This window comes from Schistocerca gregaria, chromosome 8, assembly GCF_023897955.1.
Source record: "Schistocerca gregaria isolate iqSchGreg1 chromosome 8, iqSchGreg1.2, whole genome shotgun sequence".
NCBI classification, from domain to species: domain Eukaryota; kingdom Metazoa; phylum Arthropoda; class Insecta; order Orthoptera; family Acrididae; genus Schistocerca; species Schistocerca gregaria.
In genome coordinates this window covers 236,516,273-236,534,089 of record NC_064927.1, presented here as the reverse complement: position 1 = coordinate 236,534,089, position 17,817 = coordinate 236,516,273, and the positions used below count along the sequence as shown (strand labels likewise).

The 17,817-nt window shown below is 43.7% G+C and overlaps 1 protein-coding gene across 11 annotated transcripts in view; it reads right to left on the bottom strand.

Moving 5' to 3' along the window:
* LOC126284740 (uncharacterized) overlaps positions 1-17,817 on the bottom strand; it is a 624,884-nt gene that overhangs the window by 289,548 nt on the left and 317,519 nt on the right. For 4 of the 11 annotated variants that reach the window (XR_007551545.1, XR_007551536.1, XR_007551543.1 and 1 more), the window contains one exon: positions 15,614-15,672. The exons of the other annotated variants lie outside the window; for them this stretch is intronic. The gene's annotated coding sequence lies outside the window, so the exon portion shown is untranslated. The remainder of the gene's footprint in view (positions 1-15,613; positions 15,673-17,817) is intronic. 11 annotated transcript variants of the gene reach the window in all.

Below are 17,817 nucleotides of genomic sequence, written 5' to 3'. Positions count from 1 at the left end.
AGAAACGTAGGTTTGCCTTTTCTTAATCTAGCTTCTAAGATAAGCCATAGGGTCAGTATTGCCTCACGTGTTCCAACATTTCTACGGAATCCAAACTGATCTTCCCCGAGGTCGGCATCTACTAGTTTTTCCATTCTTCTGTAAAGAATTCGTGTTAGTATATTGCAGCCGTGGCTTATTAAACTGACAGTTCGGTAATTTTCTCATCTGTCAGCACCTGCTTTCTTTGGGATTTGAATTATTATCTTCTTGTTGAAGGCTGACCTTTCAAGATAAAACAATGAAAATGGCGGGGACAGAGTGAGAGTACGGGCACGAAGCAGCTCGGCAGAGGATCGCAGTGGTGACCGCACACACTTGTCAACAAGGCGGGCGTACTTTATTGCGAGTGTAGGCAAGATGGCGGCCCTGTAGATTAGAGGGTAGGGCCCGGCGGCTCCCCCTGACTGCGCCGCGGCTGCTCCTGACAGCCCCATGAATGAACGGCCATCGTGTAAGAAATAGCTCCTCTCCGCCCCCACCGCGCCGTCGCCTAAGCCCCCCTCTCCCTGCCGCCTCTCTCCTCCGCCCATTCCACGCCTGTTTCCTTCTCTCTCCGGCCCTTCCCCTCTGCAAACCCCTCTCTCTCTCCCTTTCCTCCGCGGTGCGACTCGGCGGAGGTCGCCGGGCGGTAAATAAAGCGACGAGTGTTACACGGCCGATAGCAATCTATGGCTGGACAGTAATGCTGTCGCCTGGGGGTCGAGACAGCACGTGCCGCTGAAATTGAATTTCTCTGTGAAGAGGCTCGCTGCCGTCACAACAGGCCTTAGTAATTGAGTGCTCTGCGCGCGACGCTGCGCCGGAGCTGTCAGCACCGACAGTTCTTAGCAGCCGCGGAGAACTCGTTTCTCTTTATATACAGATTCGTATCTTCAGAGGAGCGAGTTGAAAGTGGCGCAAACATTGCCCGGGGAGCCGTGTCGATGAATTTGGAGCCATTCATTTCTCCGATTTTCGTGCCATCAAAAAGCCGGATGTGAATAAGGCAAAATATAGGACAACGTTTCAAAAAAAGTGATTAATTTTGTTACAGCAGATAGCGCTTGTCAAAAGCAGAAAATCGTCGAATATACATGTGTCCAGAAACAAACACTTTTGGGGATAGGGTGCAGTGGTGCTATTCCGCTGACTGCGCTAATCTGCCTGAAATAAGTAATTACTGTAATGTTGTTGCATTAATTTGTCCTGAAAACAGTGCTGATATTCAAGACAATAAAAGCGGGTTAAAAGCCGTGAGCTATATGGGGAAGTTCAAAATGGTTCAAATGGCTCTGAGCACTATGGGACTCAACTGCTGTGGTCATCAGTCCCCTAGAACTTAGAACTACTTAAACCTAACTAACCTAAGGACATCACACACATCCATGCCCGAGGCAGGATTCGAACCTGCGATCGTAGCAGTCGCACGGTTCCGGACTGCGCGCCTAGAACCGCGAGACCACCGCGACCGGCCTATCTGGGTAAGTTAACTATGCATTGCTGAGCAACTGTTTCACGAGGCATCCAGTCTAGTTTACCAAATTGCCAGAAAGGCTAACAATAATTATCATCTTTTAATAGTCATCTTACGACAACCGGTGGTATATATATAAAAAGAGAATTTAAATAAAAAGATATAAATCAGTTTATATTTGCACATTTATTTTAACATTGATCATTGTTCCGTTAAAATTTAAGCATATTAAACTTGATTCATAACTAAACAGGTGCCTTGTTTAGGATTGTGAAAATGTGAGTTTGTAATCTTACAGAACACATCAAATATGGAGCCAAGATTGGGAGACTGCATACAACACTGCATTCATAAAACAACGCACGAAGAACGTTGGAACATATGCAAGAGGAAATTAACCACAACCAATCGATTCAATTTTCACCCAAAGAAGTTACGTTCGTAGAGCAATCCTTTCTGTCATGAAATTACCACACACTGGTTTACTAAATTCATACTAACTCTCTGCGAAATCTTCCCGAAAAGAATAGCTCCGGGCTACTTTGATGATTACACCACATGCTTCACGGGGTCAACTTGGTTTGCACAAAGAGTGTAACTTCACAATAATTTTGATAATTAAAATAAATTACATCGAAACGCAATTTACAAAAGAAAAACCTCGAACTGGTTAATATCGTCTTACTATTAACCTGATGGGTCAAACAATTGTATAAGCACGTGCTACTGGTCTCACAAAGTACATCCCACGTGGGTTGAACATAAAGAAAAGTTGCTATATTGAAAAATATTGTCAAGACGAGACATTATAATCTCACGCACATTTACATTTAAGATTGATGATCTTAGTTAGAGCTACTGATCAACACGTGGTTCCACTTTACTCACAAAGTGATTAAATTTTCGGTTAGGCTGAATAAGAAATCCATTGTCCTACGGACTTAGCAGAGACGCGCTTAGCCGGAGATCTTACCACTTCAGACACTCGCTGCGGACAGGCTGGCGTGGGCCCCTACCGAGAGTGCTTCAGAGATACAAAACGGAAGTGACCAGAGAGGCAGCTTCCTATACCAACATGACAAGGGACGGACAGGACCATACTAAGAATAGAAACCTCTTTGCTTCTAGAAAGCGTAGCTACCTGTTCCGACGTTGGTCCTACTGTTCTCTAGCAGACAGGCTTGTCTGCTACCATCGAGCATGCAACTAGAAATACATTAGCTCTTTCATGCTTTCACACAGGAGGGAAGGGGGATGACAGTATCTTATCATATACAGTATATAAAAGAAAGCGGATGTAGGTTCTGTATGAGACTGTGTGACATGAATTACATATAAACTGTGTTTTAAAGTGTAGTGGTGTGACAGATCGTTCTTGATGATGTGTAAAAGTAACACGTTCCACTGCTCAGTCTCCTCCCAGATAGTCAGAAACACCACAGTAAATTTAAAAGAGGAATTTATGGCGTAAATGACAACAGGTTTAAGAAATTAACATGAAAGGAATCCAACAGAGACCTTTCATTACTATATATGAATGCATGGTGTCTGTTCTGTCGGACATGTCCGAAAGTACAGACATCACGTATTCAAGTAATTGATTCGCCCCGATGGGCAATAAATCCATCACATTCAGTGCGAATGCACTTTTACGGCCGACCTCCTGCGAGAATCTCAAAGTAGGGAGATTGGAGGACATGGAGAGGGACTGAGGGCAGATGGCCCTAGATGGGAATGAGGCTTGCCGAGGTGGTCCGCGCCAAGTGTGACAAACGCTGCCTCGGTGTGGCGCAGGGGTAAACGCAACAAACTAGTAAGCAGCATATCACCTGTTCAAATCCTGGTCTCGCACACATTTTCACTCGTCGCCACTGATGCCGCACAATATCCTGATGCACCTGGTATAAAGAGTCCCTTCCCTTTCCTTTCCTACTTCCTCCCTCCTCCATCAATTTACATAAGAAATGTTGCTACATTGTGATAGTGCCTTACAGAGTCTAATGTCTAATCTTTACATGTGTAGACATTTACGTTTTGTCGAAGATGTCAAGGGCCCCCATGAGTTTCTGTACCCTAACTCCCAGTGACTTATTTTTCCTAATCGCGCAGTTTCTATGAAATGGTTCAAATGGCTCTGAGCACTACGGGATTTAACATCTGAGGTCATCAGTCCCTTAGACTTAGACCTACTTAAACCTAGCTAACCTAAGCACATCACACACATCCATGCCCGAAGCAGGATTCGAACCTGCGACCGTAGCAGCGGCGCGGTAGTTTCTATGATTTGAAGTACACTATGTGATCAAAAGTATCCGAACACCCCCGAAAACACACGTTTTTCACATTGGGTGCATTGTGCTGCTACCTACTGCCAGGTACTCAATATCAGCGACCTCAGTAGTCAATAGCCATCGTGAGAGAGCAGAGTGGGGCGTTCCGCGAAACTCAAGGACTTCGAACGTGCGAACGCGATCAAGTGTTTGGGTGTCACTTGTGTCATACGTCTGTACGCGATATTTTCACACTCCTAAACATCCCTTGGTCCACTGTTTCCGATGTGATAGTGAAGTGGAAACGTGAAAGGACACGTGCAGCACAAAAGCGTACAGGCTAACCTCGTCTGCTGACTGACAGAGACCGCCGACCGTTGAAGAGGGTCGAAATGTGTAATAGGCAGACATCTATCCAGACCATCACACAATAATTCCAAACGGCATCAGGATCCACTGCATGTACTATGACAGTTATGCAGGAGGTGAGAAAACTTGGATTTTATGGTCAAGCGGCTGCTCATAAGCCACACATCACTCCGGCAAGTGCCAAACGACGCCTCGCTTGGTGCAAGGAGCGTAAACATTGGACGACTGAACAGTGGAAAAACGTTGTGTGGAGTGGCGAATCACGGTACACAATGTGGCGATCCGATGGCAGGGTGTGGGTGTGGGAACACCCGGCGAATGCCATCTTCCAGCGTGTGTAATGCCAACAGTAAAATTCGGAGGCTGTGGTGTTATGGTGTGGTCGAATTTTTCATGGAGGGGACTTGCACCCCTTGTTGTTTTGCGTGGCACTATCACAGCACAGGCCTACATTGATGTTTTAAGCACCTTCCAGCTTCCCACTGCAGAAGAGCAATTCGGGGATGGCGACTGTATCTTTCAACACGATCGAGCACCTATTCATAATGCAGAGTCTGTTGCGGAATGGTTACACGACATTAACATTCCTGTGGTGGACTGGCCTGCACAGAGTCCTAACCTGAATCCTATAGAACACCTTTGGGATGTTTTGGAACGCCGACTTCGTACCAGGCTTCACCGACCAACACCGATCTCTCTCCTCGGTGCAGCACTACGTGAAGAATGGGCTCCAGTTCCCCAAGAAACCTTCCAGCGCCTGACTGATTGTGTACCTGCGAGAGTGTCAGCTGTCATCAAGGCTATAAGGGTCGGCCAACATCATACAGGATTCCAGCATTATCTATGGAGGGCGACTCGAAGTTCTAAGTCATTTTCAGTCAGGTGTCCGAATACTTTTGATCACATAGTATATCTCACCCTCTTTATTCCCTTACAGTTGTATTTAATTTATGGATGTTAAATTCAGCGCAGCCAAACTCAGTTTTTTCAAAAGAGATCTGTAGGGGCAAGCTTTACAGAACTTTCTTTTAGGATATCAAAACAGACATTCTACATTTTTTACATTAATTCGTTACTACAACAATTTTGTAAGTTACATGTAATATGCAGGATGTAGGGTAAGCCGGCCGGTGTGGCCGAGCGGTTCTAGGCGCTTCAGTCGCTACGGTCGCAGGTTCGAATCCAGCCTCGGGCATGGATGTGTGTGATGTCCTTAGGTTAGTTAGGTTTAAGTAGTTCCAAGTTCTGGGGGACTGATGACCTCAGACGTTAAGTCCCATAGTGCTCAGAGCCATTTGAACCATTTGTACCGGGTAAGGATGGATATTTTTATTTGTGGTACCTAAATACGTACACATATCAGTTTAGTTGTTACTTTTCTCTGCAGCGAACACTCTTTTCTCAAACATGTCACAAATCTTGCGATCTGACGTTTTCTGCACAGTCGTAACTGCAACACTTGACATGTTGCCCAGGAGAAAATAAGCATTAATGACTTGCTCTTGGAGGTACTAGCCAACATAAAAACATATATAACTTGTAATAGCTATACTTATTAGTCTGCAAATGATGTAGCTGTTAATGTAATGTTGTTCAGCACACCGTCCTCAGTCACCAATAGAAATATGTGCTCGTATATCCGTTACACTCTGCATAAGGGACGATCACAAAGTTTTCATTTGAAGGCCGAAAGATCCAGAATCGGTATGCCAATCATGCAGAATCGCTGTGAGCACCAGGTTGATGATACCCTTCCGGTAAAAGCCAGTGTCCTGTTCCGCGAAGAAGTCTGTAAATGCATCTACACACCATTGTCCGACAGAAATCGTCGACCCTTCAAGGCCCGTTTTAAGGGACCGAAAACCTGGTAATGGCATGTGGAGATATTAGGACTAGGGCGGATGCTCGAGTGTCTCCCACTAGAGTGAGGCTGGCCTTCCAGATCGACTGGCGTCTTGCGTCGAATCACGACCAGCACGAAACTTGGCGCGCGATTCCAAATTGGTGGTTTTCGGCAGACATGCTTCTCCATACACATTCATTAATTATTTTCTGATGAGTGTCTACCAGTGCTTGTCCTTCGGCACCCAAGAACAGAATAACAGCACACTGGTGCAGTCTGGACGCATTTGGTAATAACGTTGCCATTGTTCACGCTTCCGCATTTACCCCACGCGACGGCAGAAAGACACTAATGGCACATTAATCCCTTGTCTACGCGTCTGTGTTTATATATCCGTATAGGAGTCACGTTAAGTTGCATATTGTTGATCGCCTTATAGAATACAACACTTAGTAATTACTACGAACACAGTAAAACACAGTTTATATACGTTTATTACTGGTGCCTAGGAAAATTACAGTGAGGTTAATTTCAAATGAGAGAGAGAGAGAGAGAGAGAGAGAGAGAGAGAGAGAGAGAGAGGAAGGTGATAAAACACGAGTAAATAAGGGCAAAAAGGTACCGTTGTTGATTCGAGAATGAAAAGACAAAAAAGCGTTGCTTGGAGAACATGGGAGCGTTTGCTTTATTCTTTAAAGAGATAAACTTGCCATATAAGTAAATTTTTGGGGGAAAGTTATAAGACTGACAAAAGGAAGTATTTCAGCTTTTTTGAAACTACACTACTGAATTACGGGCAGCAATAAAAAAGGATTTCGCGAATTTTATTTTTATGGATGGGAACATCTAGAAACTATGTATCTGGGACTTTGTATTACGATTATGACGAGATGACAGGTACTTGATCTTCCGCTCGGGGTTCTCAAGTCCATGAGCAATGACGAACAGATGAAGTGGACACAGCTTATGGGAGTCGCGTAATTTATCTGGCCGCAACCACCCAAACTGGGTGTATGAAGGTCTGACACATTGGTCATATACGCCGATGTTGCACATGGAACGCACTTATGTATTAGTGGTTAATTCTAAACATTACGAGTTGTCACTGCTTGTACCATGATGAATTACATCGTAACAGTGAGGTTTTGGTAGAAAGAATGGTTGCACGAATTTACTTTTCACATCCTGTAGAAATATGTTCCGAAACTTCAAGAGAGCATTGAGGGAACCTGAAGCCTTCCTCCTTGCTTGCCCAGTTGACATGTTCATAAAAAGTTATATACGAGGTCCTCTGCATCTACATACATACTCCCCAAGCCACCGAATGGTGCATCGCGAAGGGTACCTTGTACTGATACGTGTCATTTCTTTTCGTTTTAATTCGAACATAGAGCGAGCAAAACGACTGTCTATTTTGCCTCCGTGCGAGCACACATTTCTCTTATCTTGTGGTCCTTTCGCGAAATGTACAGGGTGATCAAAAAGTCAGTATAAATTTGAAAACTTAATAAACCACGGAATAATGTAGATAGAGTGGTAAAAATTGACACACAAGCTTGGAATGATATGAGGTTTTATTTGAACAGAAGAAAATGAAGTTCAGATAGCGGTGGACAGCAAAAAGTCAGTGACTGCGCATGACATTCGTGTATAAAATGAGCTGTAATGACAGAGAAAATCAGATGCGCCAACAGTCGCTGCATGTTGACGTTACCTGAAAAGGCGCTTTTAGTGAAGCTGTATTATCAGGATGGGGAATGTGCTGGTTCAGCGTTACGATCCTATCGCCATAGCAAGAGGATTCGAACGGGTAAAGGTGCGTTGACAAATGCAGCTGTGGCGAGAATGATTTCGAAGTTCGAAGCCACGGGTTGTTTAGACGATAGACCTCGTAGCGGCCGACCGAGCACAAGGCGTCATGCTGCTGAGACAGTTCAGGAAGAAATGGAGACTGTAGCACGGCGAAGTCAGCGCTCGTGCAGTCGCACGTCGCACCGGCATTCCAAACACTACTGTTTGGTTGGCACTTAGGCGTACCCTCCGATGCTATCCGTACAAAATTCATCGGCATCATGAACTGTTAGCTGGCGATTTAGTGAAGCGGAAGGCATTTGCGGTGTGGGCGTTGCAAAAGATGGCGGAAGATGACGATTGGTTGAGTAACGTGTTGTGGACCGACGAAGCTCATTTCACGCTCCGAGCGTCTGTCAACGCGCACAACTGTAGAATTTGGCTACCGAAAATCCTAGAACTGTCGTGCAAACTCCATTGCACGACGAGGAAGTCACTAATGGGTTGGACTTACCACATCTACAATTAAGGCGCCTTTTTTCTTCGAGAAAATGCGTGGTTCTGGTTTTGTAAGGGCGAGAGGTATGCCGACATGTTACAGAATCGCATCATCCCCAGCCTGGCTGATAAACACCTGCTGGAACGTACGATGTTTATGCAGGATGGCGTTCCACCCCATATTGCTACACGCGTGAAAGATCTCTTGCGCGCGTCATTTGGTGATGATCGTGTGCTCAGCCGCCACTTTCGTCATGCTTTGCCTCAGTGTGTATTTACTGGCTTTGAAGTTACCTGAAGTCGCAAGTGTGTCGTGATCGACCGACATCTCTAAGGATGCTGAAAGACAACATCCGACGCCAATGCCTCACCATAACTCCGGACATGCTTTACAGTGCTATTCACAACATTATTCCTCGACTACAGCTATTGTTGAAGAACGATGGAGGACATATTGAGCATTTCCTGTAAAGAACATGATCTTTGATTTGTCTTACTTTGTTATGCTAATTATTGCTACTCTGATCAGATGAAGCGCCATCTGTCGGACAGTTTTTGAACTTTTGCATTTTTTTGGTTCTAATAATACCCCATGTCATTCCAAGCATGTGTGTCAATTTGTACCTCTCTATCTACATTATTCCGTGATTTATTTAGTTTTCAAATTAATACTGACTTTTTGATCACCCGGTATGTTGGCGGCAGTGGAATCATTCTACAGTTAACTTCAAATGCCGGTTCTCTAAATTTAAATTTCCTCAACATCGTTTCGCGAAAAGAACGTCGTCTTCCGTCCAAGAATTCCCAGTTAGTTCACGGAGCATTTTCGTAATACTCAGGTGCTGATTGAACCTACCAGTAAGAAATCCAGCAACCCGCCTCTGAAGTGCTTCGATGTTTTCCTTGGATTAGACCTGGTGGGAGGCCCAACTATACTATCATTACTCAAGAATGGGTCGCAGCAGTGCTCTTTTTCAGATGAACCACACTTTCCTAAGGCTTTTCAATAAATCGAAGTGCGCCATTCGTCTTCCCTACTACCTTCATTGTTTGCTCGTTGTATTTCATATGGCTTTGCAACGTCACGCCTAGACATTTAATTAATGTTAATGTGTTAAGCAGCGCACACCTCATGCTGTATTACAACATTATGGGATAATTTCTTCTACTCATCTGCATTATCTTCCTGTTTTACTACATTTAAAGCAAGTTGCCATTCATCACAGCCACTAGACAGTTTGCCTAAGTCGTCGTGAAGTCACTCAACGGCGACACCTTCCCATACACGACAGCGATATCAGTAATCAACCGCTGATTGCTGCTCACCCTATCTGTCAGATCATTTATGCATGTAGAGAATAAGAGCAATTCCATCATACTTTCCTGGGGAATTCTTGCCGATACCCTTGTCTCTGATGAACAGTCGCCGTCGAGGACAACGACCTGCGTTCTATTACTTACTAAGCCTGCGAGTCATTCCATATGTGACACCCTATTCCGCATGCTCCTACCTTCGTTAAGAGTCTGCAGTGGGGCACCGCGTCAAACGTTTTTCGGAAATCTCTTGCCGCAGTGGTAACACCGGTTCCCGTCAGATCACCGAAGTTAAGCGCTGTCGGGCTGGTCTAGTACTTGGATGGGCGACCATCCGGTCTACCGAGCGCTGTTCGCAAGCGGGATGCACTCAGCCCTTGTGAGGCAAACTGCGGAGCTACTTGATTAGGAAGTAGCGGCTCCAGTCTCGGAAACTGACATACGGCCGGCTCCTCCATATCCGCATCCAGTGACGCCTATTGTCTGAGGGTGACACGGCGGCCGATCGGTTCCGTTGGGCCTTCATGGCCTGTTCGGGAGGAGTTTAGTTATTAGTTTTTTAACTGCCCTTCATCCATGGTTCGCAGTATACCATGTAAGAAAGGGGCTAGCTGAGTTTCTCATGAGTGATGCTTTCTAAATCTGTGGTGATTTGTATACAGAAGCTAATCCGTCTAAAGGAAATTTATTACGTTCGAACTGAAAATATGTTCATAGTTCTACAGAAAACCGATGTCAGGGTTACTGGTCTGGTCTGTAATTTCTTGGGGCCGTTCTTTTACCCTTCTTGTATACAGGAGTCACCTGCGCTTTATTCCATTCTCTCCGGACTTTGTGCTGGCGATAGATTCACTATTTTCTGTTACTTATATCTTCGGCAGTTCTCACTGGTGTAAACTGTCTTTAGTTGAAATTCATTGCTCATTTCTTACTGTCTTATGCTACTATCCCTCTCTCTGTGAATCCAGTCGCATTTGTGAATGTAACGCAAGCTGTGAACTACGGATATTCAGCGCTCCATCGTAGAATCCTGTAATCTGGCACGATGGTCTGGTGATCTGACGGCTCGCACACACCAGTAATTGATGAGGCAGGATGTGACAGAATTTACACAAAGTGGGAGAGTAACGTAACCAATAAGAAATGAGCGGTGAATACCACTAGGAAGTCATCCGTGAGCATGGACCGCTCTCAACAAAAGATTGAATGGCCCAAATCTCAATAAGTATTTCTTTCTGATCAAAAGTATCCGGACATCTATTAGTGTGTTTTAGTATGACGTATGTCCACTCTTCGTAGTTATGACGACTTGAACTCTGCTGGCGACATTTGGAATGAGGTGTCTGTACGTCTGTGGCAGGATGACAGCCCAATCTTCCTCAAGGGCCGATACCAGAGAAGGAAGTGATGGACGCTGAGGTCGACGTTCAAACTCATCCCAAAGATGTTCCACTGGGTACAGGTCGGGACTCTGGACAGGCTAGACGGTTTCAGGAATGTTACTGTCCACAAACCATCGCCTTACAGATGCTGTTTTATATCAAGGTACACTTTCATAAAAAACACTAATATCACAAATTGAGTCCGTCTTGATGCAAAATACCGTGTTATTTGTTTATTTCTTTATTATCCCAAACTAGTTTCGGCGACAAATATCACCATCGTCAGTGGGTTTTTTTTAATCTAAAACTTGCAGAAAATGGTATGCTTGTACAAACAATTATTTTGGTGTGTATTTAGCTGGCAGTTTTCCACAACACTATCATAACCCCAAGTATATAATGCTGACATACGCAGTTCACCTATGAGTGTTTGTTTACTAACAGCCGCTCACATGGTTGCAGATGACATGATGTTCGCTCAGTAAAAAGACGGCAACAGAAAAAAGAGCACAGAAAAATGTCACAAACAGTGCGAATAATAGCTTAAAACATGCTGTAGCATACCATAAATAAGGTAGTATGAATGTATCAATATAAAACTATATTTTAAAAGACGATTTGTAAAAATGTAATGATTTTTTACTGTGTTTGTACAACCATACCATTTTCCGCATGTTTTAGATTTAAAAAACCCCACTGAGACGATGGTGATATTTGTCGCCGAAACTAGTTTGAGATAATAAAGAAATAAACAAATAACACGGTGTTTTGCATCAAGGCGGACTCAGTTTGTGATATTACTGTTTTTCTATGCAAACACGGACCAAATGGAAGAGTTCCAAGATAATATTATTGTACACTTTCATCAAGATAAAATCATCGTATCCACTCTGTTCCTATACTGTACACAGTACAGAATGCTACAAAATACGTCCATATCGTTGACATATAGCGTTTTCTTAAGCATAAATAAGTGCACCACATCCCAACCACGGAAAGCACCCCCATACCCTAGCATCATCTCCTCCGCAATTCACTTTTGAATGGCAGACCCCGACTACTGGCGTTTATCAAACTCAAACACTTCCATCTGCTGTCACAGGGAGTAGCGTAATACATCACCCCAAATCACTCGTTTCCAGGCATCCACTCTCCAGTGAAATCGCTCTTTGCACCACCTCAAGCGTTGCTTAATATCGACTACAGATATGTGTGGCTTATGAGGTGCTGCTCGTCCATTGGACCCCATTCCTTTTGATTCCCTACACTTAGTCATCTCGTTAGCTGGACTGGTAGTACTTTGGAGCACAGCAGAGATTCCTTCCACTGATTTCATGCGACTTTTTACAACCACCCTCCATAATGGTCACCAGTACCGATTTCATGAGATATTTTACGACCACCCGCTGCAATGCTTTCCAATCCCTGTCCATCAGTACCTCAGGTTTGCCTGGACTTCGTTTAGCTGTAGTTGTTTCTTTGCGTTTCCGCTTCACAATCACATTACCAATATTCGAATAGAGCAGTTTTAGAAGTGTTTAAATGTCCCTGATGGATCTATTATTTGACGACTAGTCCACGTGGAAAGTCTCTAAGCTATCCTGACCGACCCATTGTGCTGTTACTGCTTTTCTGACAGCAGAATACTCCCCGTCACCTTTAACAAAGGCGGGTGCATCTCTTGACACCTAGTGGTTAACTTCGCATTAAATATGAGCGTTTGGATACTTCTGATCAGATAGTGTACGTTTACAGAACTTATTTTCTAGTTTTGACTGGTACTGTCCCCTGCAATAACATGTGACACATTTCTTTAAACCCAGCGTATGGCGGTTTGTGTTATACTTTATAAAAACTGTTTAGCGTGACTGTGTATTATCATAGTTCCACCTCGCACAGTACCGGGGTTTAAACCAGATACGTTCGCGTCGAGCGCCACCACACAAACTTCCGTCAGGCGGCTTCCGCTACGGTCGCAAGTAACTTGTGGAATCAGTTATATGTCAAGACACTAATTTTTATCTCTTTCAGAAGCAGACACAGAAAATACAGAAATTTCTCTTGTGAATTATTGTGGGCTTGCTGGTGACTTTTGGAATGCATCATACGGGATGGGGGTGTGACCAACACGATCGGGCACATGAGATCACAGAAGTCCTCATACCTGACAACAAACGCCGTCGAATCTGGAGATCGGAGAATGTCAAACTGATGGAAACCACAGGGGCGCTGGAACACACATGTATAGCAATTTCTCTAGTATTAACAGCAGACCGTACGCATAGCGTTGACCCTATTACAGATATGATGCACTTGTAAACAGGCCAAGGGCCATATCCCATAAACCTCATACGAATAGGGATGTGGGAAGAAGAAAAATTATTGTGTAACTTCTCGTGGAGGACTATGTCATTACAGATAGTGCACAAGCTCGGATTGTCGAAGGAAATTAGTCCCATTACGGCTCTCACCGTAAATGATTTATGGGAATTATGGAAAACGTAAATCTGGGTGGCCGGACTGCCGTTTTAGCCTCCCCTCACCCTAATACTAGTATGATCTACTTTGACTTCTCGAGATCTCGGTAATGTCAGGCATTATATTTCATAAAATTAATTTCGGTAAATATGACAGCATCTTTTAAGCCATAGAATTTAATAATAATGTGACAGATAGTGATGTGTTGAAATTGGTCACGCTTGGACTGTATGTCCTTATTCTGAGGTATGTAAAACTATGAGGTACAAAGCAGAACATATAAAATCAGGCAGGTTTCCTTGATCAAAAAAAGCATTAAACATTAATAATTAATCAACAAAAATGTCAGTGATAACTTTAAACACGGACAGAAATTAGTTTTAATTTACGCGATTAACATTTGCACGCGTTCAGCTAATAATTCACAGCAAAGTTTGTAAGCCGACTGAACGCACTTTGGCAACCGAAAGTAGTTTACTAGTAGGACGTGACAACGTCAGGTGACGGAGACAATGCGATCTGTAGGATTTAGTACACATTTTCATGGTACTGATCACGATATCCGTAATCTTCTTGTAAATTTATCATAACGTTAGTTGTTTATGTTTGTTTCTCAAAATTGTGAGTGTTTCCTCGTACGACACCTGTTAGATACAAATGGCAAAACTACTGTGGTCGCGGGCAAACATGAGCATTACTGATTAATCTCTAATTGTTTTACATGCCAACAGTCACGTTCCGATCAGCCTTTGGATGTTGACAAGCTGCGCTTAATAACGATTTTGTGGGGGTTAAACAGTTTTTATGTGCCAGTTAGCTTAGTACTTGGCGTCGCTTGGGTATGTGTTTATTCCAATCATTTGTTACTGTATCTCCTACCGACCCCTTTCTCTGTCCATCTCCTCCGACCAGCTTTCTCTGTCCATCTCGTCCTCCCCCCTCTCTCTGTCCGTCTCCTCTTCTTTCCTTCCTCTATCCACCTCCTCCTCCTCTCCGTATCTGAGTCCACCACATCCTTCCCCTGTTTGTCTGCCCGTCTCCTCCTACCCGCTTCTCTGTCAATGATATCACCTGTGCGCCAACAGAATTTCGCTAGTTCTTAGCACCACAGTATTAATTCTCATATAGTAAGCAGCTATGTGTACCGTGTTCAGTAGGAGGAGCTTTTTACCCATGCCTTTGCCTGTATGCGCACATGCCACATACACTTCACTTAAATTTTATACAGTTCACACATATCTGTACACATAATTCACCTGTAACTCTACACAATTCCGCCTTGCACTTTCGCTTTCACGCAGCTCAGTGTTTATCATATCTCCTGGACTATTTGTCGTACAATGATACAAGTTTGCAGGTACATTCAGTGGTATATGTGAATACTGCCTGCAAAATGTGTCGCGAATATAGTTTTTAATACAGAAACAATAAATTAAAACGTCATGCCTAGTGCGAGAGTTTCACCGCACGAACAGCGAAAATGTAGGAAGCGATAAGCTTTTCTTCTTAATGATCATGTTGGGGTTGTCAGTGAGCAGTAGTTTCGAAAAGGTTTCAAATTATGTGTAAAGTTTGTTGCAAATCACTAAGCGCTCTGATTCTCAAATACTAGAGGACTAAATTAAGGCGGTCTAAGGCGCTGCAGTCATGGACTGTGCGGCTAGTCCCGGCGGTGGTTCGAGTCCTCCCTCGGGCATGGGTGTGTGTGTTTGTCCTTAGGATAATTTAGGTTAAGTAGTGTGTAAGCTTCGGGATTGATGACCTTAGCAGTTAAGTCCCTTAAGATTTCACACACATTTGAACATTTGACTAAATTGAGGGTATTTGCGGGCCGCGAGCTACCCTGCTTATTCGCCCACAGTTACGGAATCAAAACAAACGAGTTGTTGAGACGGAAGGTGCTTGACCTTTCCACGGTTTCGTACTGTGCATTGACAGGTAGACTGTTCTTACCCCTTGCAGCGATTCTTACCAGCAGTAAATGATATGTGTACCAAGTTTGGCTGAAATCGGTCGAGTGGTTTAGGAGGAAATCTGGAACATATATACATACGTACGAGTGCATACATAAACCTATTTTTATAATATCTGTGGATTGTAGTCTAAACATGATATCTCTTTTACTATTTTTCATGTTTTACTTTTATAGAAAAGTTACGGAATCAAAACAAACCAGTTGTTGAGACGGAACACTGCTTGACCTCGCCACGGTTCAGTACTGTACGCTGATTGCTGAGAGCAGAAATGGTGAACTTTAGCTGTCAACAGGGTTCCCAACGGGTTCATAAGTATTTTGTAGAATGGCAGGACTGCAACAAATCCAAATACATACTGCAAACCTACTTTTAATATTTTTATTTACATATAGCACTGCCCTAAATTAAAGAATATTCAGTAGATGTCAGACAAGCTGTCTTAACAGCACTGACTCAAGGCCAAACTCAGTCCTTCGTTAGGAAAGTGTTTGGCTTGATTGTCTAGAACCGGCTTCAGAAAAAAAGGGGAACGATGGAGAACAATGCACGATGTGGTCGGCCCAGAAAAACGACACAAAAAGAAGATAGGATCACCCGAAAGCAATAGATGGTCTGAAATACGTGATGATCTACAGGTAAAACACAGGGTGAAGCTCCATGTTTCGACAGTTAAACGTCACTGAGCAGCTACAGGCAATGAATTCCAGGTGACATTCTCGAAAACACACGATAAGTGCAAAAACTAGGAAGGTTAGACTACAGTTTGCTAAGAAGTACCACTGAAGACTGGTCAAAATTCTATGGAGTAATGAAAGCAAGTTCTCCTCAGACAGGATACAATACGTTCGCCAAGTACTAACCATGAAGCAAGGAGCAGGAAACACCACGGTGTGAGGGTGTTTCACAAAAAATGGTATAAGACATCTTGGCAGCCCGCATCTCGTGGTCGTGCGGTAGCGTTCTCGCTTCCCGCGCCCGGGTTCCCGGGTTCGATTCCCGGCGGGGTTAGGAATTTTCTCTGCCTCGTGATGGCTGGGTGTTGTGTGTTGTCCTTAGGTTAGTTAGGTTTAAGTAGTTCTAAGTTCTAGGGGACTGATGACCATAGATGTTAAGTCCCATAGTGCTCAGAGCCATTTGAACCATTTTTGAACCTCTTGCCAACATTCATCGGACAAGGTATAACCTGAAGTGTGATGAAATATTAGAAGACTATATGCTACCTCACGGAAGACGAAATATGCCTTGTAATTCACAATTCCGGCATGACAACGATCCGAAGCGAACTCTTGGCCGTGTGAAGACAGTTCAGGAGCAGCACAAAGTCAAGATATTCGAACGGCCAAGCCGAAGTCCGGAGTTAAACCCCATGAATCATCTTTGAGGCAAGTCAACAAAACAGCACCAACAAAGAATTGTTGTACACAGAGACAAGAAAAAATCCAGCTTTTCCGGTCAAAAATACATTTTTTCCCAGGTGAAAATACGCTCTTTCCGTGGTGAAAATACACTTTTTTCGTGGTAAGTGACTACATACTTTCCCTTGGAGATATAAAACTTGCAAATTATATACCCGCGTAGAACGTCCCAGCAATAAACAACGGATTTTGGAAAGATCTTTGATGCGTGACAACATGTGCACTACATATTTTCGTGTTAGATAAATGTTGTTGTTGTTGTCTTCAGTCCTGGGACTGGTTTGATGCAGCTCTCCATGCTACTCTATCCTGTGCAAGCTGCTTCATCTCCCAGTACCTACTGCAACCTACATCCTTTTGAATCTGCTTAGTGTACTCATCTCTCGGTCTCCCTCTACGATTTTTACCCTCCACGCTGCCCTCCAACGCTAAATTTGTGATCCCTTGATGCCTCAAAACATGTCCTACCAACCGATCCCTTCTTCTAGTCAAGTTGTGCCACAAACTTCTCTTCTCCCCAATCCTATTCAATACCTCCTCATTAGTTACGTGATCTATCCACCTTATCTTCAGTATTCTTCTGTAGCACCACATTTCGAAAGCTTCTATTCTCTTCTTGTCCAAACTAGTAATCGTCCATGTTTCACTTCCATACATGGCTACACTCCAAACAAATGCTTTCAGAAACGACTTCCTGATACATAAATCTATATTCGATGTTAACAAATTTCTCTTCTTCAGAAACGCTTTCCTTGCCATTGCCAGTCTACATTTTATATCCTCTCTACTTCGACCATCATCAGTTATTTTACTTCCTAAATAGCAAAACTCCTTTACTACTTTCAGTGTCTCATTTCCTAATCTAATTCCCTCAGCAGCACTCGATTTAATTTGACTACATTCCATTATCCTCGTTTTACTTTTGTTGATGTTCATCTTATATCCTCCTTTCAAGACACTGTCCATTCCGTTCAACTGCTCTTCCA